This window comes from Falco punctatus, assembly GCF_963210335.1.
Source record: "Falco punctatus genome assembly, chromosome: 1".
NCBI classification, from domain to species: domain Eukaryota; kingdom Metazoa; phylum Chordata; class Aves; order Falconiformes; family Falconidae; genus Falco; species Falco punctatus.
Window position 1 is genome coordinate 49,677,756 of NC_137580.1, and position 24,567 is coordinate 49,702,322.

At 42.8% G+C, this 24,567-nt stretch overlaps 1 protein-coding gene across 17 annotated transcripts in view; it reads left to right on the forward strand.

Moving 5' to 3' along the window:
* The first annotated feature begins 3,332 nt into the window (after positions 1 to 3,332).
* The window catches only part of AFAP1 (actin filament associated protein 1), a 140,420-nt gene continuing 119,185 nt past the window's right edge, over positions 3,333 to 24,567 (forward strand). For all 17 annotated transcript variants that reach the window (XM_080373405.1, XM_080373394.1, XM_080373407.1 and 14 more), the window contains exon 1: positions 3,333 to 3,481. The gene's annotated coding sequence lies outside the window, so the exon portion shown is untranslated. The remainder of the gene's footprint in view (positions 3,482 to 24,567) is intronic.

The following is a 24,567-nucleotide window of genomic DNA, read 5'->3' on the forward strand; positions in this document are numbered from 1 at the left end:
CTCTAACACTATTGAGTTGTCTGCTTATGGACTCAGTCCAAGGCAGATTTGAAGTGTAATTGAGTGTATCTTTTTTAAAAAACTGACCCATGCTTTTAAATGCTCAAAGTACTGTTTTTCTGCCTTTTTACATTATTTGAGTACAAGGCATTAAATCACAACAAATGGTTGGAGATTTTTTTTTCTCATGCCTGTGTTTCTCAGATTTCATCCAATGTTGATTTTCCAAGGGAAAAAAAAATATCTTAAAACATGCATAATAACTGTTCTAAGCACATCCTAAAGATAATAAACATGGCCTGTCATTGTCATGGCTTTTCTCCTTCAGCACACTAGGGATTATCTGATGGTTAAAGTCCCAGTCTTGTAAAGAACTATATTGGGATACCTTACTGCTGGGACTGTTCGATTATTTTTCTTTTTTTTGTGATAACCAGTGCTAAGAAGATTACAGGAAGATATGGGCATCCCTATGACTAAGCTTCATCAAGTCATGCCTAAAGCTTGTGAAGACTTTCTACATTAATGAATTTACCCTTGATAGAGCAGAAATGTATTGTGAACTATTGAGAACAAAGACAGTATTTGGAACGTGCATGAGTGTTTGGTCTTAAAGCTAGAAGGCACTTTTTCAAGCATGGAGGATGTGTGTTTCAAATACAGTGTTTTATACAAATTTGCCTTCTACTACTTTGTGTTAGAAGATCATTAGTTTAAGAAGTTTATTGGGTGCAAAGTATGACGTACAGTCACTGTGAACCGCAGATTTCCTATAAATGATGTGACTTCAGTTTCCATGCAAGAAACTCCATAGTAATCAGTTGATTTATTTTGATGATACTGTGTTTGAGGTTAGTTACATGCTGTTCCTTTTAATTCTATAAAATAGAATTTGTATTTAAATATTGTCATTAAAGACTCACGAGAAAGAAATTCACTGAATCATAAGGTCTATTTTGCAGCTGAAGTAGCTTGTGGAATGCACATGGCTGCACTCAGAAGTGGGGGACACACACACACAATTTTAAAATGCATCATTGTGGGAACTAAGAATTGAAATAAGAAAAAAGTTCTTTTGAGCCCTTCAGCTTTAGAGAGAATTTGTCTTCAAGAGGAACTGTTTGTGCTGCCTGATGTTTGCCTCTGTGGCAGATGGTCCGTTCTTTAGCCTCTATGGAGTTACCACTAGAAGACAAGACATTCTTACCAATCAGCCTAAAGACAAACCACTTGTTATCTCACTTTCTCATCTGGCATAGGCCATAAAGTGCTTATTTTCTTGCCAGTGTTGTGATGACTTTTTCTCGTCATTGTGCCTTTGCTGACCAACTTCCTAACATCTTCAGGACATTTCTGTGAAAGAAACACTGCAGTGTTGCTAGAACCAGGCAACCTTCTTACAGACTGCAGAGGTGCTACACGATGTCTTGGGGAAGGCAGAGGCTATTACTTAATGTAAGGTGTGCATTAAAATTTATCAAACCACAGGCAGTAAAGTCACTGAATCCTGAAAGCATTCACTGCAAGCATACAAATCAGTGGTACTATGCACAGATTACACTGCGTGCACCACAGCAGCCAAGGGCTGTGCTTTTACAAGCAAAGTTGTGGATTGTTCTCACTAGCAATCACGTTTTACAGGTCACAATACAAATCAAGTAGCTATAAGACAGCAATAGGTGAAAGCAATTGAACTGTGGAGAAGAGGAGCTACAGTTTAATTTTTCAAGGCCGACTAAGCCCTTTAATATTGCCAGAAAAATGACTACTTATAACTACTCCAAATCCCACTCCTGCCAGCTCCCAACAAGCAGAATGAAAAAAGGGCAGGTAGGATCAGGCTGCTGCTCTCAGAAGAGCTCGTGCAGTAGGCGAGTCCTTTCCTGCCCATACCCAAAGGCGTACAAGAGAGAGAACAGCTGAAAGTGAGAATTTAGGCTAGGTAATTTGTCCTGACAAGGCTGGATTGTGAATTCAGCACTCCTGGTTTAGGCTACAGAGATTTCATGCGTTTCCTAGATGGCCATGCAGTGTAAATGCTGAATAAACAGAATTTTCCCTGGTTGAACCTGTTACTTTGGGTATCACCTTGCCGGGCTGACTGAGAATGATGAAACAGGGCAGAAGACCACATTAAACTTGTCCAGATCAAAGAATATTTTATTCACCAAAATTTAAGATGCTTAATGAGTTGTGTACTCTTAAGATGTATGACAGCAGAAGCTACAACCTTGTACAGAATGATGAACTTGCATGCAGAATGTTACACAAACGCTTCTTACAAGAAACCATTTGTGCATCCAACTGTTACACTTGAAGAAGAGATGCTCTAGCACCCAGCTGGACTAAAAATGAAGAAATATGTTGCCTTAACTAATGTTCTTGCTTTTGTAACATTCCTCTGCGACCTGCATTTTCCATTCTTTATGGACAGAGAAAAAAACCAAATATGTGAATTTGTCAAAGTTGGAACATGTTTACCCACTTTGTCCATATGTAAGTTTGCACTGGTCCAACGTGGATTTTTGTTAAAACCCTGAAGCCCGCTTTTAAGCTCTTGAAGGACACTTTTAGTCAATATAAACTTTAATCAACATCTGGCTTGTATCAAGCTAAACTGAGATGACAGAACTCAGTTCTATACCCATGTTGGGTCTATGTGTGGTTTTACACCATCTTAAACTGTGACTTCAGATAAATGGCAACATGCTCAGTGGGCTCCTGTTCCACATTTGGGTTCTTGCCCCGCAGCCGAATTGCAGTAACAGCATCTCCTGGGCACGAATGGGACAGGGATGGGCTGCACTGAAGCTCCAGTTACGATACCGCAATATTCCAGCATTTTCTTCTTGGGAAAGCCTCCATCCTCCAAGGATGCTTCATCGGGGGCAGGAAACCCGTGTCTGCACTGCCAGCGCCAGCCTCGCAGGGAGCACTGGGGCTCACCTGCCTCTGCCCGGGGAAGCTGCGCCCACCGGGACCCCCTGTCCGGGGGCTGCCGCACCCTCGGCCCCTCCCGCCCTGAGCCCGGGGGCTGCCGCGCATCCCTTCTGCCCTGTACCCCCGACCCCTCCGGCCCCGAGCCCGGGGGCTGCCGCGCATCCCTCCTGCCCTGTACCTCCGACCCCGAGTCTGGGGGCTGCCGCGCATCCCTCCTGCCCTGTACCCCCGACCCCTCCGGCCCCGTACCCGGGGGCTGCCGCACCCCGCTCCCCACCCCCCGCCTTTGTTCCGCTCGCCCCGCCTCGCCCTGCCCCCTCCCCGCGGGGCGGGGGAGCCGCGGACCGGGCGGTAGGAGAGGGCGGGCCGCCCCCCCGCGGCACCGCCCCCGCCCCGCCCCTCCGCCCCCGGCGCGGCGCGGTGCTGGCTGCGCGGCGCGGCGCTGGGCTGCGCGGCCGGAGCTGCGGCCGGAGCTGCGCCCGCCCCCGCTGCTGCGCGGAGCCCGCTTTGTGCCGGCAGCCGCGGCAGGACGGCCGGAAAGGTAGGAGGGCTCCCGCCCGCTGCTCCCGGCAGCATCTCTCCCCCGAGCTCCGCGGGCGGGAAGGGAAAAGAGGAGGAAAAAGGAGGGAGGGGAAGGGCTGGATTCAGAAAAGGGCTTTTTCTGCCGAGGCTCCGCGGCTGCTCCAGGCAGCCCCGTGCTAGGACAGCCGGAGGCTCACTGGGGAAAAGCCTGAAAAGAACTCCCAACAAAATCTCGCTCGTTTTCTTGTCCGGGAGAAGCACATGGAGAACGCGGCGAGGGAGCCCGAGCATCAGGCTGCGGCAGCCCCGGCAGCCGCCGTCCCCCTGGGCTCCCCGTCGGGCCCCGGCACCGCTGCACCGTGCGGGCCGTGCCCGGGCTGGCACCCAGCAGGAATCCGGCTGGGAGCCTCGGCAACGAACCCGCTGTCTGCCATCCCGAAACTCGCATCCTTTCCCGGGGAAAGGCACCAGCCTGGCAACCCCGCTGCTGCTTTGTACAGCTGGGAGTTGCATTATTTTCCGCCTTTTAGGGTGGGAGGAGGTGGTCTCTCTTCCAGCTTTTGCCATTTGAACCCGTTTCATCATCGCCGAGAGATTGCATCATGTTACAGTCCTGGATTCAGTCAGGGCAAAGGCGAAGCGAACCATCCTTCCAGATCTATCCCATTGGCTTCCCCACCCGACTCCCTCCTTTTTATTTCCTGTTTAACAGAGGTTAAAACTAAAAAGCAGCCGGCGATTGGCAGGCGGCGGTTTGGTTCACAGCGACGTATTTTGATTTCTTCCACTGAGGGTTTTTTTGGAAACTCACTTGTAACGTTGTTGGTTCTGTGTGAGTTTATGTGCCTTGTGTGTTTCGGGGGGGATGGAGGAAACTTGCCAAAGTTTTAGCTGGTAGGAAAATAATAAGGCGGCAAAAGAGTCGGATAAACAGCCAGGAGCAGCCGTTGCTGTATAAGCTGCAAGCTCTGGAGTCACAGAAGGTGAATGGATCCAGGCAGGCATCACTCGGAAACAGACGTTCACCTGCCCAGAAGGGCCATGTAACGAATGCACACACTTAGGAAAGGCAAGACAAGACAGAAGTCAGGACCAGAGACGTCTTTAGCAGATCTCCCCTCTGGATCCCATATGACCAGTTTGATGCAAACGCCTGGTGCGTCTGTGCCTGTTTTATTTATCGTACCTTTGCAATGACTGATCTTTTCAGCTCAGATCTGACTATAAAATAAAAGCCAAAAAGATCTAATTAAATATTGTACTGTAGTCTGGGGCTTCCTAAGCCGACAGATTCTGCTCTTGTGCAGTTCTTTGTTTTCTTCCATAGGGAAAAAAATGTCACAGCATGGCTTGGTGCAGCTCTTGGAGGTATTTTCCGTAACTAGTATCTCGCCCTCGCAGGTGCTCTGCCACTGCTTGCTCCGAGTGTTACGGGACTGCTCTTTTCTTTCATGAAAATAGCAGTATTATGAAGTTCTTTTTCTCTGCTTCTCTGGGAAGGGTCCGTGCAGGGGCACAAGGAAACAGCTTGGCAGCCAGATGGATCCATCCATCAGTGCTCTCCTATATGGGCATTTGATGCCCTTCAGTCATCCCTTATGCCTCCTGGTGGTTTCCATAGGAAAAGCTGCACATTTGCTTTCTTCTTTTGAACATTCCATTTTTCCTTTTGTAACTGGGGTGGAAGAGGGGCGAATCCTGCATTAGAGCCAGGGGCACAGCCATCCTGTCTTTCTGGGGCTATAGGGCACCAGGTGGATTTAAGAAGAATTTGAAATAGGTTCTGAAAAGAAGCATCTACAGATTTCTTTGTTTGTCTGGGTACCCAGCGATTGTGGTGACAAGCCTGCGCACAGAACAATGAGCAGATACTCACTGCGTTTGGTGATATGTGGTGCTGTTTGGTGTTTCCTAGGAAATATGTCAGCAAATTTCAAAGTCTTGTGAGGTGTTCCTAGGTCTTAGGTAGAATTTTAGATGAAGGGATTTGGAAGGTCTGAGTTGTTGAAATTATGGTGTTTCTTGAAGCAGTGGCAACAAGGAGGGGTAAAATGCAAAGACACTTCAATAGGTCAGCCACTCACGCTATTTTAAAATCGTATAATCGTAGTGGAGAGGTTTTACATTTTCAGCTCCTGAGGCTCTCAGAATGGAAGGGATGCTGTCAAAAACAAAAGAAAATAATACTGAGATCTCAATGGGGGCCGGCTGCATTTGGTATGCATATGTCTAATTGTGCTGCTTCTTTCAGTAGTGCAAAGAGAACCTGCTGTAAGGTCAGATCAGGAATTGTCTTGCCCCGCTGCTTGCCTGCAGACTTCCTTGAGACATTGCCCTAGGACAAAGAGCCAGAGGTTTGGGGCTGGTTTATGCAGTCTGGAGCCCACCGATTTAATTTCTGTCCATTTTCAGAAGTTTCGTATCTGGTATGTCAGTCAATGGGAGTATGGTATCCAGAAGCCCGCCTGGTTAACTGCATTGTTCAAGGCTGCGCTCTTTGTTTTGTGAGGAGGGGGCCAGGAGGGGAATAGATGTGCTTTATATTCATTTGCAAGAGGTCTCCTGCTGAAGTGGGAGGGTGGGATGCAAGGACCTACACTTCCAAGCTCCTATACAGATCAGTTGATTGTGTGCTGTTAGGGTTTTAGTCACAATTCAGCTTGTTTTAGATGTGAATGACACTTGGCTGCTGGTATGACCCTGAATTTCCTCTGATTCATCAGTTCATTAACAAATACAGTGTTTCATCTGGCACAGGAACTGCTTGTCTGGGCTGGGCAGGTGAGTGTGTTGCACACTCAGTAGACATTATTCCATGTTAATATACTCTAATATAAAATGTTCTTAGGCTTCCAGATGAACTCTGATAGTCAAACCCAACAAAAATAATAGAAAAATGGCAATCAACCAAAGGGCTACAGTTACTGTGAACTCTGAAGCAGGACTGAAAAAGCTAAGCCTCAAATGTACTCCTACGTCTATTAATATTAAGGTTATCTATTGAAATTCAGGAGGAGTGAGCTTTCATACTATAAGCATCCTAAGCTGACCTTAGACCAAATTCAAGTTTTTAATATTACATCAGATACCTTTTTGGGGAGTGTCTGCGTAGAGTAGTACTGAGAATAGTCTGTCAAAGCTATGAGCAGGTAGGAAAACACGTAGCTGCAATGGCACAGGGGTGACCCTGAGTGCAGTGTGCAGGGGTTACACCAGGGCAAGCGTTGCACTGCACCTACTCATCTGTGTATATGTGAAGGGTGTGTATTTGTATTGCATCTGCAACAGCACTGTAAAATACTGTATATTTTTTATCTAGTGTGTGTATATATATATCTATGTGTGTATATATATATATACACACTATATAAATTGTTCTTACTCTCTGGAAGCTGCCTCGTGACTCTCCAGGTCATGAAACACGTGTTGATGCTAGTGAATATTATTGCAGAAACATAATTGGGGTGTGTGGAAAGAGGGATATCTCATAGCAGATAATAAATGAACTTTTTCAGACATAAGCCCTATTTTCCAAGATTACAGTAAGAAAAGAAACACTGAATGTCATAAATAGAGTTGTCTGTTGTCCATTACCCTTCTGCCACCTTAACAGAAATTTGGTCATGACATACGGTGACTAGTAAGGTCTGACTACTCAAGGTGCTGAGCACCCTTAGCACACAACAATGTCCAAATAAGCAGATGGTGATCACCTTTCTTAGAGTAGCCATGGGAGAATACACTAGGCTGTGAAAAGGATGATTCAATATCTGCTGAATATTTTACCAGTGTCCATCAAGGAATCTAGAAAAGAAACTCCTAAGAGGGCTTGTAATAGGTTTGATTTTGTATAGATACTGCCTTTTGAATGTAGCGGTATCTTAAAAGATGGTGTACGTGTAGCAGTAAAATAAGCAAAACTGCATAGGATTGTCATCTTTAAATCTCTTTCCTAAACTGAAGAAGAAAAAAAAATATTAAAAAAAATCAGTGCATTATTCCTTTCATGATGACATAGTAGTGTGAGTTTTTGGACTGACTGGGGGATTTCTGCTGCCAGCATATCTCTGCTATCATGTATTTTTGAGGCGGGTGATAAAGGCTTTCTCTAGGACAGATGTTGGTAACGGCCTTATTGTGCCAAAATCTTCATGAGTACAAAATGCTGAATAAAAATATTTCCATCCATTAATAGTAAGTGTCAGAACGGAGTACACCAGTGGTTTCAAATTTAATCTGTAATGTAGCTGATGTCTCAAAGATAACAACATTTTACCCCCAAGAAATATAGCACTTTGTGTGAGGTAATTGCTATGGGTTGCACTAAATATCTATTATTCATTAGGGGACTGTCATAATATCATGTTTGTGAATTCCCAAAAGTCTCTTAACACTGTCCTGATCACATCTAAACATTTATGGTGTCTAAAGATTTTGGTGTCCTACTTGACTGACTGGTGTTCTGCCTTGCTGAATTTATTCTGATAGCCACTTTTAATGAGCATGCTGGCTTCCTTCATTTAAAAGGAGTGGATTTTGGGTTGGGAAAGGAGCTTAATTCATCTATTTACGTTATAAGAGGTAGCAGTCCTTCACAGAGAATATGTAGTGGTATGTTATCTCAGTTTTGCAGAGAAGCAAATAGTAAAAGCTCTTTAATATTCCTATGCTAAACTACCATGCGCTGTCTTCAAATGTATAAAGGCTCAATATCTGGCCAGTTGCTGTGGGTGGATTTCCCCTTCCTCCCCCCCCCCCCCCCCCTTGAAGTATGTTTAAGTATCTCTTTGAAACTTATCTGGTCTCTCATCAGTTACACATGCCTATGGTATTCCTGTTCAAAACTGGAAGAGGCGAGGAGGCAAGGTAAGGAGGGAATTTCCCTGTTATTAGCAATTAGCAGATCCAGTTTTTATTTTGCTATACCATTTCTTACCAGGAGCAGCTGCAAAGAGAGAATTACAGTGTGACCTTCGCAGCATTTCCTAGTGCCGTCATCAATCAGATCTGGCAGGAGCTTTATCGTATCTATCAGAGTGGCTCATAAGCCACATGCTGTCTAGTCTGGGGGGGTGGAAAACAAACAATGGGAGCTGCTGTAGGTTTTGTTTAAAATAAAACAACCAGGAGTGAGCTTTTCCCGTATGTACCAGCTTTGTAGACAGATTCCAATATTTACCGTGTACTGTTGGGCTGATTAATAAAATATGATGTTTATAAAGCAGTGGAAGAGAATTCCACTACGTCTCAATGGCATTGGCAAGCCATTCACAAGCTGTTACAACTTCAGGCTTTCGCAGTCAATGCTCTCCAGTCTCATTCTAATCTTCAGCATTATTTTTACTGAGTTGATGCAGTTATATTAATTTCGGTGTTTTTTGCAAACATAAAAGTTAGGGAGTAAAGATGTGTTTTCAGACTTCTCTGATTCTTACATGAAATAATGTAGCTTTCTCAGATTAAGCTGTTTGCTGTTTTTTGTGGGAACACACATGCCTTCGCAGCTTGTTCTAGGGCTCTTTTGGAGCCAAGTTTATAATGTGGTGGCCAAGGTCAGCTGATCGGCTACAACAACCCGCTTCTAAGCATGCAAAAGCTTATTAACACTTTGTCAGTGTTTTGTTTGTTTGTTTTGTATTTGCTTGGTTGGTTTTCCCTACTGACCTTGGTCTGGTTTTGGAGTTTTACTGAAATCTGAAACATTTCGGGTTCTTCGATTTTTCTCATTGTAACACCAGGTTCACTGCCATTTTCAGATTCCTTTGCTCACCTTTTCTTGCCAGCTGCAGTAAGTGCAACTTTCCTGCCTTCCTTTCCAAGGATCAGTACAGTTACAGGTAGTCACTTCATGCCTGGCTTCCTTCCAGGCAAAGTCATGGAATCACAGAATTGTTAAGGTTGGAACAGATCTTTAAGATCATTGAGTCCAACCATTAACCAGCACTGCTAAGGCCACCACTAAACCATGTCCCTAAGTGCCACATCTACATGTCTTTTAAATATCTCTGGGGGTGACACCACCACCTCCCTGGGCAGCCTGTTCCAGTGCTTGACGACCGTTCTGGTGAAGGAAGTTTTTTCTACTATTCAGTCTAAACCTTCCCTGGTGCAGCTGGAGGCTGTTTCCTCTTGCCCTGTTTCCTGTTACCTGGGAGAAGAGATACTTCATACCCATTAAAAAAAGTCCTGGCTAACAGGTAGATGGAGGGGCAAGAAGCAATGGGAACAGGCAGAATTGCTAGTGTATAATTCTGACTTCCTTCATGGGCACATGTTTGCTTCTATATATGATATATACAGATATATATGTAGATGTATATAGATAGATATATAGAAAGTGTGTATATATATATAGGTGATATATGTTAGAGCTGCCTTTGCCACACCTGTGGCATATGGCTAATTGCTAATAAATATATATATTTACTGTTAAAATGTCAATTAAAAGGTTAAGGCCCTGATCTTCAGATTGGTAATGTTGATGGCCAACAGCAGAGTATGATCTATAATTCTTGTGGTTTTTAACTAGCCAATTCTTGGTAGAAACTACCTCTGTAGCAGAATTGGGCAAGGAAGCTTGTAATGCTGTAAGAAACGTTCAATAGCCGGTGCAAGGAAAATGCTCATAAAATGTGAAATACATGTAGCAAGATAGTTACCTGCTCTGTCAGGGAAAAAATCATGTGAATCGGCTAGCTGGCTATAGAATGAATGACTTCTGTGGTTTTCCCCTCTGTGTGCCATGTTAGTGGGACAGGTTTTATGGCCCCAGCTGCTGAACTGGCACTAGGCAGGGCAGCAGCTGCAGCTCCGTCCCCTGCCCCAGGGACCTGCACACCCAGGTGAAAAGGGGTCTGCTCAAAACAGTGCTGCGCATCGTCCTTCTTCAAGGGCTGGGGCTGTCCCTGAGCATTTGGGCGGCTGAGGGGAAGGGTCTGATGGACAGACACCCTTGGGTGGCTTCAGATGGTACTGTCAGCCACCGCGTGCTGGTGGTGCCCATCCTCACGGCTGAGCTGGCATCAGCCTCTGGCCCCAGCATCTCTGCCCAAGCAGGGGATGGGGCCAGGAGAGGCTGAAACTCCGAGCTATGACCTCCAGCAGCCAGGCACCATGGCTGCACAACCACTTCCTAGAGGACTTTTAAGAGTCCAAAGCCATAAGCAGTCCTGTTCCAGCAGGAAGATGAGGAGAGGGGAAGCTGCCAGCAGGAATCAGCCTCAGGAGCTGAGTCCCATGTCATCATTTGGGGGCTGCTGCTGCTCCATAAGCATGCAGCAGAGCAGCCGGCTGCCTGCTGTGGTGCAGACCGAACGAACAGACATTGTTTCAGCCCTGCAAGCAGGGTAGGCTGCAGTGAGGAAATGCTAAAATGGTAGGAGCTGAAAATAAGATAGATAATGTAAAAGGCAGTCATTAGATAAGAAGCAGCACTGCTGAGTGTCACCAAGGCAGCGGTGGCCAGGAGCTGAGCTGCAGAGGGGCCACTCTTTGATGCTGTTCTGCCGCTGGGACTTAGAATAGATCAAACCAAACGAAATTGCCCTTGTGGAGAGTGGGATTGATTGTTGTAAGCAAGTCCACGCTAGGGAATAGAGTGAAATACTTAATGGATGATGTTGCTGGCTGTAAGAGATAGAGACAGAAGAAAATAAATACCTGAAAATGTTGGGAGCTACCTGATTTTCAACTCTGCTAACGCACAACGTTATCAAAGAATACCCTTTGGAAAATGAAAAGATTGGCTTCTCAGGGTGGAGTGTGTGGGTTATTCAGGCTGAGGAGCTTCGGTGAATACACCAAGCTGTTCTCCTTGTCTGATTCCTCTGTCTGCACCACGTGTTTGCAATTAGGACCATGAAAAGCTGCGAGTCTCCTTGGACAGGGCATGATGGGTGCTTGGTGGGTCTTTCAGGAAGAACCAGGAGAGCTGAAAGGAGACAGAGGCTAGGTCAGGCCACGGCATTTTGTTTTGAGCTTAACAGGAATGAAATCCACCCTGAAGAGTCTTGGGGAAAATTCTGGATGAGGGCCAGTATGAATAATGCTGAGTGCAGATGGGTGGGACCCCACCTGGTTACAAAAACAATCCTATTTCCAAGGTTAGTTAATTCTGCTGAAAAAAGGGATATTTAACAATTAAGGTCTCATTTAAAAGGGGAAAAAAAAACCCCGACAGCTGGAGACCTTAACAAAATAAATAAATAAACCTAAAAGTCTCTCACTTCAGAAATTAATGAAAACAAGCCCCCAAACATGCAGACAGCTGAAAGCACACACCAAAAACCTCAGATAAAAAAAAAACAAGTGTCCTCTGGGGAAAGGAAGAGCTGTTCCCTCTCTGGGAAAGTTTGTCTGTTCCTGTAGCTGTGAACTTTTGATCTTCTCTGGGACTTTCTGCTGTCCTTGGTTCACTCTTTGCAGCTTCTTGGTCTCTTGCACTTCTTTCCCCGGAGCTCAGAGAAGTGTTTATGCAAGCATTCGGCTTTAAATAAATGAATCATCTTATTTGATGTTGGTGAGATTAGTGCTTGGGGTTGCGTGTATGTTTACGCTGGTCTGCTGAGCAGGAGGTGCCGCGGCTGGCAGTCAGCAGGGGAGGTGTGTGAGTGTGCCCCCCCAGAAGGAGTCCTCCCACCTGCCCCCACTGCTGCGCCTCAGGGCCACCAAGGCACCGTCTCCTTTGTGACCACCACATCCTGAGCCTGATCCGGATCAAACTCTATCCAGCAAGCCAAAAAGATGCAACAGTTAATTTTAACCTGACGCAAGTCCCAATTAGTCTCTTGGTGACTGCTCTTCCCGTCTGTCTGCAATGACTGAGCCTCACAAGCCTCTCAGCACTGCAATTTCCTTCACATCCCATTGGATCTTCTCTTTTATTGTTGTTTACAAAACACTGAGTCTAGATTTTGCATATGTGGAAACTCTTGCTGAGAGCTGTCACCCCTTTGACCTCGAGGATCTTCTCCAGATCTCTCATTTTTGTGTCCTCTTGCTTGTAGTCCAACTGTGTAACCTCTGAAACTAATTTAAGTGTAAACTACAGGCTGTACTGGAAACTTCCCTGTAAACAGTAGCTCTCTCTGCAACTTAAGGGCAATTACAGGTGCACATAGAAGGCCCACATGACTGTCTTCCCCAAAGAAACAACTGAAGTATCAATTAAATTACAGGGAAAGCAAAAGCTGTCTTGAAGAGGTATGATGTTTGGGGATTTTTAAACTTCTTCAACCCTTTTCAACTCCTTCAGCTTCTTTTTCCTACCACAGTAATATCTTTTTAAGCGTTAGGGGACTAGCCCTGCTGTGCTTGCACTTCAGGATTCCTTTCTGGTTTTTGGTCAGCACATCTACAGGCTCCAAGATCTAAGTGCAAACTGAGATTGCCCTGAAGTTTATTGTGCTTTATGAGAGCAAAGGGTGAAATCTGTCTTTGAGACTTGGGGTCGTTTGGGCTAGGTTTCCTGACGTACCAGGCCTTACAAAAAACCAGCTGTTCTGGGGTTGTCATTCTGCCAGCTTTAAGGAAAAACAACCAAATAAAGTAAAAATACTCTGCCAAAGAGAGATCAAACCTTAGCTTGGTTTGAGTGTTCTTTAAGTAGTCTCAGTCTTTGCATTTACACCAGTTAAGTTCTTCTTTCCATTCAGGGAGGTGACTTGGAGGCAGTATTTATGTGAGAGTCCGGCCCTTTCCCTGTACATCTCTGTAGGGAAGGGCAGCTTCCTATTGACGTCTAAGTGCTTTCCTCCATCGGTTAGGATCTGGGCAACCCAGAGCAAGATTTAAATGTAAATGGGTGAAAGTAAAGACACATGAAATGAACTTACGCAGCTTTCCTAGGTGTGGTTGCAGAGCTGTTGTTGGCCAGGAGGCATCACCTGGATGTTCCCGTCACCTGGCTGAGCCAGAAGCAAGGTTGCCCAGAGACAGCAGAGCAGGAATGCGCCCTTGTTCAAGCTATAGCTTGGGCTCTATATATAGCCAAAGAAGTCTGTGCCCTTCTAGTAAGTGACTTGCAGAGCACTTGGTGCCCTAGAGCAGCTCTTTACATGTTAATAACTCATAAAAAACCCTAATGACTTCATGAGATGGGATGGGGAGTAGGAACTGGAAATGGCAGATGCTCAGTGTGCAGAGGGAAAGAGAGAACTGACTTAGTCTGCCCAAATGCTTGAAAGAAATGCATAATAATATTGAAAGGATTTTGGTATACTAGTTTTCTCTCTCATCAGCCTGCTAGTGCCTCAGCGCTCCTGAAATTTCCATACAAGCCCGTAAACTTCACTTTAATTGATGCATAGGAGGGAGAGAAGCATGTAAGAATCCGGTAACATCTTTTCCCTTTTTTGCTGTAGTCACCTCTGGTTTATAAGCTTTCGTCTTAACTCCTGCAACTCAAGTGAGTTTAGGAACACTCCTGAACTCTGGGATAAACAAACGTTTATCTATTTTACCTGGGAAACTAAATTTTTGGAGCAATGCTGGTTGCTATATCTATAAGACTGTGTGTCACGCCACTTTTGAACTACAGTTTACAGGCATTAGCTGACCTGCCCCTTCTGTCAAGCAGTCGATGGAGCAAACATCTCACCTGCTGTTTTACAGCCCTGTACTCCTTACGTGAGCAGTGGCATGTAATGCTGTACTATTTGCTATTAAAATTACAGACTGAGCTTTCCTCCCAGTGAGCCACTGGAGAAGAGCCGTGCAAGTTATCTCACTGATGTGCAACGTGCCGGGACTCGCCACACAGACGTGCCCTTTTCTTTGATTGCATTCGCTAGGGTCAGCTATAGGGGGTCATGACTATTCCAGATCAGTTCACTCCATTACAGTACTCTGACAAAATAATCCTTCCCCTATCCAGTTCAGCTGCACTCAGTGCAGTGAAGCAACTAAAAGTATGTGTATGATTCTAGAAAGCTCTTAGCACTTCTGGAAGGGGCGGAACGAAGCGTGGCTCTGTGTGTACCGTAGCACTTCAGAGGGTGGCTTTGCTACGGGCAATAATAAAGAGCATTTTTACATAGCTCAGAAAGGCACAAAATAATATTGAGCAACTGTGCCCTGTGATAACAGAGTATCAGGGGATAACTACATGAAAGCAGACAGAGGGCATGACAAGAAGATTTTTCCTTGGGTTGGAGAATTCATTATTAGTGGCATTATTCTCGAAAATGGTAGGTATTGGACATTTTCTGAGGTAGGCCTGCCTAAGAAAATCTTACATTCCTTTTGTCATTGTTTCTTTATTGAAGTGAGAATTTCTTCCCAAATCGGATTTTTGTAAGGAGGAAACAGATACTTCACATTCACCAGTGGAAGTTGTCCAAAGCAGAAGGGGAAAATGCCATTTGAAACTGTTAAGAACAGAATGATAAAAGCCACCTGGAAAAATAAATGTTCAGTGGTTGCTGATTTCACATGTAAAGTGTGTTTTCCTATGGAATTATTATTTATAGTGTAGTAAACAGAATACAGATTTTAATAATTCTATATATTTTTTTAATTTGGCATTATAATCAGTGATGCCTCTTTCTTTCTGTGCTTAAGAAGTAGCATCCATGCCTATAATGACTCTTCCCTTGCCTGTAGGCAAGTGAATTTTTGTCATTGGCTAATAAGAGAAGGATCAGGGGTTTGGGACCCTAATAACAGACTGCTGGGAAATCACTGAATGCCAGCAGAGAGCCCTTTGAGTGAGAATTTTCATTGCCTGTGCCCTTATCTTGTTATACATTCAGCTTGTCTGCCAGCTTGTGACTAGTAGTGAAGATTATTAGAATCTGGGCTTTTGAGGATGCCATTATTTTCCTTTCTTTATCTGATCGCACCATGGAATTATGTCAGTGAATTAAAATTCTGATAATGGTAGACTCTGTGTCCTGGATGATTAAAACCTTTGTCAGCATAAAGTTGCATGTTCTTTAATTTAAGGATTAAAGGACTACGTCCCATTTTTTCCAAGTGTGAGGGTTAAGAAATGGCATTATTAAGCTAGCTAAACAACTGTAAAATGTATATTAGGACTAGCAAAGGCATTGATTTGGGTAGTTTGTATTGCCCTAGCTGCTTCATCTTCCCAGAGTTTCTTTCCTACCTTCTTCATATGTGCATCCACTTTCAGAGTCTTTAAAGGCAAGAACTGTGTATTCTTTAAGATAAATAATGTGCCACCACTCTTTTGCTCTATTGTTACTGTAGGATTTGTACTAAGATACTTGTTAGGTCAGATTGCTGTCAGTTTCCAGATTAGAACTATCAGCTTCTGAAGGGAAAGTTTGAAGTGGTGTATTGATTGTGACTGAAAGCCGCTTTTCCAAACTGTCATCTATCTATCAGCATCTGCTCCCACAGGGCACTTCACTATGTAGGATGAACTAACTGCATTTTCCAAGTCAGTAGTATGTCTGCTGGACTTGGAAAACATTAAACTGGTTTGTCTCCATAGTGAAATCACTTCACTTAGAAGTATCCTGCCCCAAAATAATCATACTAATTATTTATCTTTGTCCTTTCTCTTAAGCAAAAGCCTGCCCCATACTGGAGATTTTTTTGGCATACGTTCATGACTGAATGGTACCCTATCCTCTGTGTAATTGTTTGCCATCCTTCTTTTTTTTTGCCTTGCCTTACTCTGTATTTGGTTAAATACCTGCATCTGTTGTAAATTTTCATGTGAGAGGTGATTATGATCAGATTAGTATCCTGACAAACTGCTTTACAAGGTAAATGGCAAGAAAGTCCCCCTGTGTAAGAGATGAGACTGAGGTGCTCCAGCGTGGTGATTTTCAGTCCCACAATACACAGTCTTGCCAATGGGAATTTATCTGGGTCTGCTTTCTTATCGAAAGATAATGGGTAGAAGTTATGTAGGGGATTTAATTTCACATATTTTCAGTCACTGTCCTTCAAGTACGGAATGCAACTTGACATGTGCAACCAAAGGCAAAATGAAGCAGAGGACAACCAACTTGGACATTGACTGAATAGGAGAACAATTTCAAATAGTAACAATATTTGTAAAATAAATGCATCAATGCTTACCCACATCAGGTGTAGAAGAGTAGTAACGGGATATAGGAGAGTAGTGGCAGGATATGTAACTGCATTATTCAGGGTGCTATGGGGGCTGGAGCTAAAGCGACATGGCTGGGCTGGTGTTGATAGATCAGGAAGAGCGAGGGAACCGAGTGTGGTGCAAACCCTTACCCTGCTTGTCCATGGGACTTGAGGGGATAGGTGTGCTGTCTGTTAAAATGATTTTCATCATATTTGTGGTGGCTTGTCACACTGGCTGTTTTTGGTACACGAGTGGCAGCTATGACGCAGAAGTGCTTTCTTTCCTCTCCTCCCTTCTCTTGGGGCAGTGCGATGAAATCTTTCATCTGTGCCTCAAATCGGTTACATTTTTCACACCAGAGTTTTGAGGTTGGGAGAAAAGAGTTGTGATGAGGCTGTGACAGGAGGAAGCCAAAGTTAGAGTGAAATAAGAATGCATTTTTATGAAGTAATGTTACATTCACTAGTCTTGAAGATTAACATTTGGGAGTGTGCTAACTGAGAAGAAACTTTTTTTAATCTATGCACTTTTAAATTAGGATTCAGCTGTTGGTACTTGCAAGGCACTAAGAAAAGCACTCGCTGGGTATTCAAAAAATGGGAATAGGAAGTGAAGTGTCATCATATGTTCACGAGTCCTGCCGGTCCCTGGTGTTTGTAACAGAAGCTTCATGTGCATGCTGAGTGAGTCAGAAACCAAGGAGACTCCATGTGAGCTCCTGTGTGGCTCCCAGTGGTGCCAGTTAACGTGTAATTCAGAAAATATAAGTCTAGATATTTCCCTTACTTCTGTTCTCGGTAAAACTGGTTAAGCACAGTTAAAATGTTACAGAAAACTGTAAGTAGTAACAGCAGTATTTAATATGTCTGTGCATATAACACATGACTAAATAACTTTCTAACTATATTTAAATAGCTTTACTATAATTAGAAAGCTCTTTTTTTTCACTTTCATTTTGGTAAACATGGGATCAGATTTTCGAATTAAAGGGATGTGAAAGCTGATAGGCACTTAGAGCGGGATACATCCTGCCAGGCTTGAGACACACACGGGAGAGCAGGTCTGCAGCTGAGCTCATTCCCCGTAGTCTTTCTTTACAATCAGGGGATAGAAATCTGCTTCTCAAGGATGTAATTAATCTGATCTGTTCTAGATGTCTATTTTAGGAAGCGTACATTTCTCCATTGACTGTGCGTTGAGCCTAGGGCAACTAGCCAAGATACAGATGACTATGTTGTAAGCGTTGGCATTTAGTCAGAGGAATGTCACCTCTAAAGCTCAAATGGTTTGCCTCCCTACTTTCAACCCTATAAAATGAGTAATTCTTCTGAACTAAAATAATTTATTCAGGAGGCTTGAAACAAGATGATCATTCTTTGTATTTACATGTATAGGTGGGTTATTTTTGCTCTTAATTTGGGTTTACCCTGTGCTTACAAAAAAGTTTGTTACGGCATCTTGGTGTGGCTACTTCAGTGCTTTGAAGGCTCATGGCACTCTATGAAAACATCCTTGAAAAGAGACTGGAAATGTCAAAGTGATGACGGAGACAGATTCTTGGAAAATGAGTTTTGTGATATAACATTCTTGGTAATATATTTCTGGGCATTGCTGCATAATTTTAGTTCTCTGCTTTAGGAGTAGTTTGCCATATTGATCTCATATAAGATCATTTGTATAGCAAACACTCCGTTCATTCAACTGTGAGATTTTTATTTAGATTGCTGTGCTCAGTGCCTTACTAATTAAGATGTTTTGCATTTGGGTGACTGAGTTTCTTAATCTTAAATAAACAAAAAAAAAAAAAATCAGCTTTATTACCCCTGTTTAAAATAAAAAAGAAAAAGATGTGCTGATCACAGAAAAATCACAGAAAAACATGTTGTGAAGACAGGAAAAGTGAAAGAGAAACTGATTGTCTGGTGGCTTGGGAGTCACCACATGGAAAACTATAGCTAGACTTTGGGAAAATTTTGTTGCTTGTGCCCTTGGAAGAGGTACATATTAGATGCCCTCATTTCTGGGAACTGGAAGCATCCAGTTTTAACCAATAATTTACCAATCCATTTAAGCATGAATCCTCCATCTGAGTAATGTCAGGGATTTGGGATTTTGAAAAGAAGTCCAGGGAGAACCAGTGGCTTGAATTAATTACCAAAATCTGTTTTTTTTCTAAGTATATTTCAGATTTGGAAATGAAGTATAGATATACATGACTGAGAAATACGGCTTTCTTTAGCAGAAATCCATATATAAAGTATTGTATTACAAGCTTATCTACTTAAAGGCAGTTTTTAAACCAAACTTTTATATGTTTTGGTTTTCATTATGTACTATTTTATATTGCATATTAAATATATATTATATACACTTATCATTCTCAGGTAGTTTACTTGATCAATAATTTTCACAGAATTAAGCAAGGAGATTTACATAGAGCTGGCTGGAAACAGTAAACATGCAACAGAACTCAAGTGACTCCAGTAGGAAATGAATGCCTATAAAAATAGGGTTTTATTCACGGTACCCAATGAGGCAAAGCTCTTTACTACATGTGTGCGTGTTTGCACTGAAGCCAATGGGAAAACTCAGACTTAAATATGTCTACTAACACACCAGAAGGTCAAATCAAACTGCAGGCCTAGAAGATGCAGAGCGCCTTGTGAAGCTCCTTCATCCTGGGGTTAACTTCATCCCTAGGGCAGACAGTGCATATAAACCATATTCTATGTTTCTTTTCCTGCTGACATTTGTTTACTGGTATCAGCCTTTGTCTGACTTTTTGTTGCCATTTAAGTCTTAAAAATAGTTCAAAGACTTAGAAGTTCAAGCTATTTTTATAAAGAATGTAGGTTTTCCATCACTGCTTCAGGCTGAATAATTGCTATCTGGCTACGTCGTGCTTATATTACCTATTGTGGGTGACCTCCCAGAAAGATTAATTATTGTTTGAAACGTGGTGATTATTGCTGTATTATTTTACCTAAATAATTTTTATTGAAAGGAGGCGGTAAGTTAAGTATTATTAAGAGCTGGATAGGTAGAGCGTTTATTAGAAAGTGCCTTGCATAAACACATCACGTTAACTCAAGTGCAGACCACCACATGGTTGCTGTTTAGTCAAGCATGCATTTACATGTTCTTTACAAGAGTTTATGATATGTTGAGCAGCTGGAGTTTACGTTAACATTCTGTATTAACCAGAGGGGTGAGACAGAGCTAAATGAGGACATCGAGCCTTTGTAGGTATTTCTGTGCTTTCCCCAAAACTGTATCCAGATCCCTAGAAAAACACCACAAGATGCTATGGGCATTGATAGGAAAAGATCTGTCGTGGATATTCATACAACCCTCCTTACCTCACTCTCCAGAAAACTGCTGCTATCTCTTACACACAAAGACCTTAGATGCATCAAATTTTAAAGAATTGGGCAGGGATTAAGAATTTAAGTGCAAGGAACAGCCTTCTGAAGATGCCTCCCTTTCACTGTTGACCGTGATTTGGAAGAAACTGGTTTGTACCTGCAACCATATAGTGCATAGGTGCCCAGACCACTTCATAAGGATATTAATAAATACTACTTTGGATAGGATTTCTTGACTTAAATCCAATTTGCAACTAGTCTTCTCCCGTGGGAAGTAATGAGGTCTGACTTGGTAACCTAGTAGAGTGTATTGCAAGTGTAGTTTTGAATAAAACCATATTCTGTTCAAAAAGCCCACATCAAGAGAGCACAGGCTCTCAGTTTTAAAAGGGTGGAAACATCTTTTTTTTTTCTTCAAGAAGCCTCATTTGCTGACTATTAATATTATGGGGGAGAATTAGCCCCAGCTTCTTAATAGATGACTAACTGGTACCCATCACTCCTCCCCTTTCTGTTGCCATTCCACTACTAATGTCCTACAGCAAAAAATATGATATATATAGAATATATACATATTATGTAATATTATATATAATATGTGTGTATATATGTATAAATACATATATACATATATTTTATACATGTATAAAAATATGTATATATACTCCAGGTGCTCTTGGGTCAATGGAGGATGGCTGAGAGCAGCTGCGCTGTGAAATGACACTTAGATCTAGGTCTGCCCTTGCGCTTTCACTGCACTAGCTCATCCCTGGCACTGAGATTTCTGAGTAGCGGATACACCCTGGGTCTTTGCAGTGGACCTGATTCTTTTCCTCTTAATTTAGGCAAGCTTGCCCACTTTTTATGAGTCCATCATGGGCCTGTGGGATTTTGCTGCAGAAACAGGAGTACTGAGTAAAGCTGGATAGTGCTTCCAGTTGGCGAACTGGTTTAGCTGTGGGATAAGATAGATACTTAAACTGTTACGAACTGCTGGTTTTACATATGAATGCATGGGTGTGTAGTCACTTGCATTAAAACTTCTGCATACGTTTATACTGTGTAACAGACATCCATAGGTAAGTAACTAGAAATACAATATACGTAACCCATTGCAGGGGAATTCTGAAAGCCTTCAGGAGAGATTTCTTCCTATCATGACAGATACATTTCCATTTTCTCGTATACTAGAAGCACCAAAGCTTTTCACCTTTCCGTGTGCCATGGGTTGGTTTTTTATTTTTTCTTTTTTTATTTTTATTTATTGCACGCGTTTGCCAAGCTGCTTGTAGATTCCAAAATCTTGCCAGGAGGTACTTTAAAAATTGCTGAATTCTCATGGTTGTTACATATCAGCCCAAATCAAAATACTTTCAAAATCAACTATTTTTCCAATAAATAGTTTTATTAAATTCATCTTACAATGTAGGAATATGTATGCATTTTCTATTATTATTATTACTGCTTCTGTAAGGGTTGAATGATATGGCTGAACCATACTTCTAGGGAAAAGAGTGTAGAGGAAACTGTATTGTACTCAATTTCACCTGGAGAACAGTGTCCTGAGAGTTAAAATACATCAAAAAATTAAGTAAGTCCCCTTGAAACGTAAGATGTGAGTAACTATGCATTCCTCCATTATAACATTTGCTTAACCCAGTTTCAGTCTCCTGTTTTATTACCAGCTAGAAGCACAAAGTAAAAAGGATAAAAAGTAAAGAGTAGGTGTGGTAGCTCATGGGGAAAAAAATAAAATCTCTACTGATGTTGTATTTATTGACCTAAAGCCAAATTTCAGAAGGGAAAATAAACAATGTTGCCAAATTTCAGAAGGGAAAATAAACAATGTTGCCAAATTTCAGAAGGGAAAATAAACAATGTTGCCAAATTTCAGAAGGGAAAATAAACAATGTCCCTAGTGTAAAACATGAAATACCACTGGACTGTTTTTTAATTCTCACAGAAATATTCAGAATGAACTTTACTACTCTTTGCAGGATTGCTTTGTTGTGTTTAAAAAGCACAGAGCTGCATTGTTATCAGAGCAGCTAATGCTTTCCACAGATCGGCAGGAGAACACCCCTGGTAGGAATGCACTGCCCCAGGGAGGGGAAAGCTCAATGTGAGTCTACTTGCAGCTATTGCTTGCCTTTGAAAATAATTATAACATTTGGGTTGTTGGTGACATTGCCTCTGGTAATTTCAGCAGTTTAGAGTGTCTGAGTGTATTTCACATATAATACAGAGATCTATTTTGCATATGTGTTTAATAAATACCATTTTTTACCTTCGGGTGCTTTGTTACAATCTGCTCTATGCAGCCCAAAATGTCTATGTCCAAGTCATGCATGCTCCAAGAAGCTGAGTGTACTGCATAATGAAAACATCCTTATTTTTGCTTCCGCATGGCTACTGAGCCGTAGAGATAAACAAACGAAACCCCACAGGAACAGGGACTCTTCTCTGAGGAGCTCGGGGTGAGCTGCAGCCTTCCTACCATACCCCGAGTGCCTGACCCAGGGGACAGAGATGTTTTCTCCCACCACTTGCCTCCCAACAGCTGTCATCCTTCCACCCACAGCAGCACGAGGGAAGTCACGTACGTACGTGTATATTTGTGTGTGCATGTATATATATATACACATAGATATCTAAGCACATATATAGGAGTAGACCATGTGTGGAGGTTCCTTCTGACATTAACCACTGTGTGACATCTACACCAGACTGTTGGTTCACAGTAGCTTTGAATCTAAATGTAGGCTGCTGCCAAGAGAGGATCCAGAACATCCTCCCTTCCGTGCTCCTGCCCGGCCTGGGCAGCAGCAGGAGCTCCTGGAGGCTCGTGGTGGGCTGGCTCTGTGCCCTCCTCGGGCTCACCCCGTGGCCCAGAAGTGTTCTCGTTGGCCCAAAGGCAGGTATGGGAATGAGGGACTAGAGACCAGATCAGGTGCTCTCAGCAGCAGCCCAGACACAGGTTAATTTAAAGTTTTTGTAAACACACAGCTTGCAGGAAAGGCATGGAGGAAAAAAAGCAGAAGTAACTAACTATCTCATTTGAAATACAAACATATTTGCACGCTTGTACATGTACTTCTCTTGTACAGACCGCACTGAAAGTCATCTCAGTATCTCAGAAAGTGACTCTCCACTGACTTTTCTGAGAGCATAGGTAATTAACTCATTTTAAGGGGAACATCCAGCCTGGCCTAAGGATCACAGGTTCTTTAATTAGGAAATAGTTAAACTGAAAGCACTCGGTGAGCATCTTGGAAGGGAGGGGGGGAAGTGGAGAGAGCATCAACAGGAGTTTTTTATTTATGCTCAGTTGCACGTATCATCCTCTCACAGAGCATATTGTTTATCTGATGCCACTCTAAAGAGGAGTAGATTATACCTTTTGAATTTAAATCCTTAGCAATGTCAAAATTACCTTTTCCTGCCTTTTCTGGGTATATTATTTGGATGATATGTTACAGCTAACGTCTAAACAACTGTTACTCCTTGCCAGGCATCAGACAGATTCCTTAAGACCTTGACTTCTTTCCTACTTAAACAGGACTCAGCATGATTAGTTCTAAATCCTTAATGAGAAACACTGATTTCCTCCAAAAATCATGTCATGTGATAAATCAACAAGAAAGAAGAGAAGGGTCTTACGAAAAAAATCAGTTACTTGTAGCTCTGTGTAGGCTTCTTGAGTAGTACCTGTAAAACACTACTGGGTTAAGAGCTCTGGCATGCCCTTCATGGCCAACTGAAGTTAATGCTGCCCATGCATGGCTGAACTACTTGTGATGCAGCTGCTGAACTGCTGTGGCATTTAAATACTGACCATAAACAGGGATCTTTTGCATTAATGTGACTCTTCCAGCCACAGTGGCTCATCAGCTGGAATAAGACAGGTACAGCTTCCATGTGTGGGGAAGAGGGAGAGGGATATCCTTGGCAGCTCAGGTACATCCAAACCTTTAGAGATCCATGTCATTCTTTTGAGATGAGCTGAATTTGAAGGGCCCTTATAGTGTCTCATCCTGTAAATATTCTGCCTCTTCTTCCTCCTGTCCAAACTTTTGTAACAATTCAGGACAGACAGAAAGCAGCCTATAAACTATTATCTCCACTCCGTAATTAGGCTTTGTCGTGTGTCCACTTCTTTACAACCAACTAATTTGTATTAGGAAAGCAATGTTTTCTTGTCATAACCTTTTATTATCATGAAAGGATAAGGTCAGCTGCGTTTTATATATATATATAGTCACTGTTAATACCTCAGGCAGACACGGGCTGTTTCTCTGATTAAAATGATGAGCGGTAGTTTCAGGAGGTGATAGATTATGTCATGTTCTGTCCCCCAGTGCTGACACTGTTACTCAAACATCGCTTAAGCAGAAAAGTAGCAAGTCCAGGCTGAAGGCTGTTCCTGGACTCCTGAGCACCTCATTTGCACCATCCATTTGCAATCCTTCCTCTTTCCATCATTTTGCTTCTCATAAAACTGACTTTTATAATACAGAGGAGGAATTAGCAGGTCTTTTCCAAAATCTTGGCATGGGGGAAGGGGTCTCTCAACCTGGAGCAAAGCGATTTCCGCAGCCAGCTGCATTTGCAGCCAGCTGGGACATTTGCAGATCTTTTGTCATCTTGTCTCATGCCCAGATGACAAAAAGA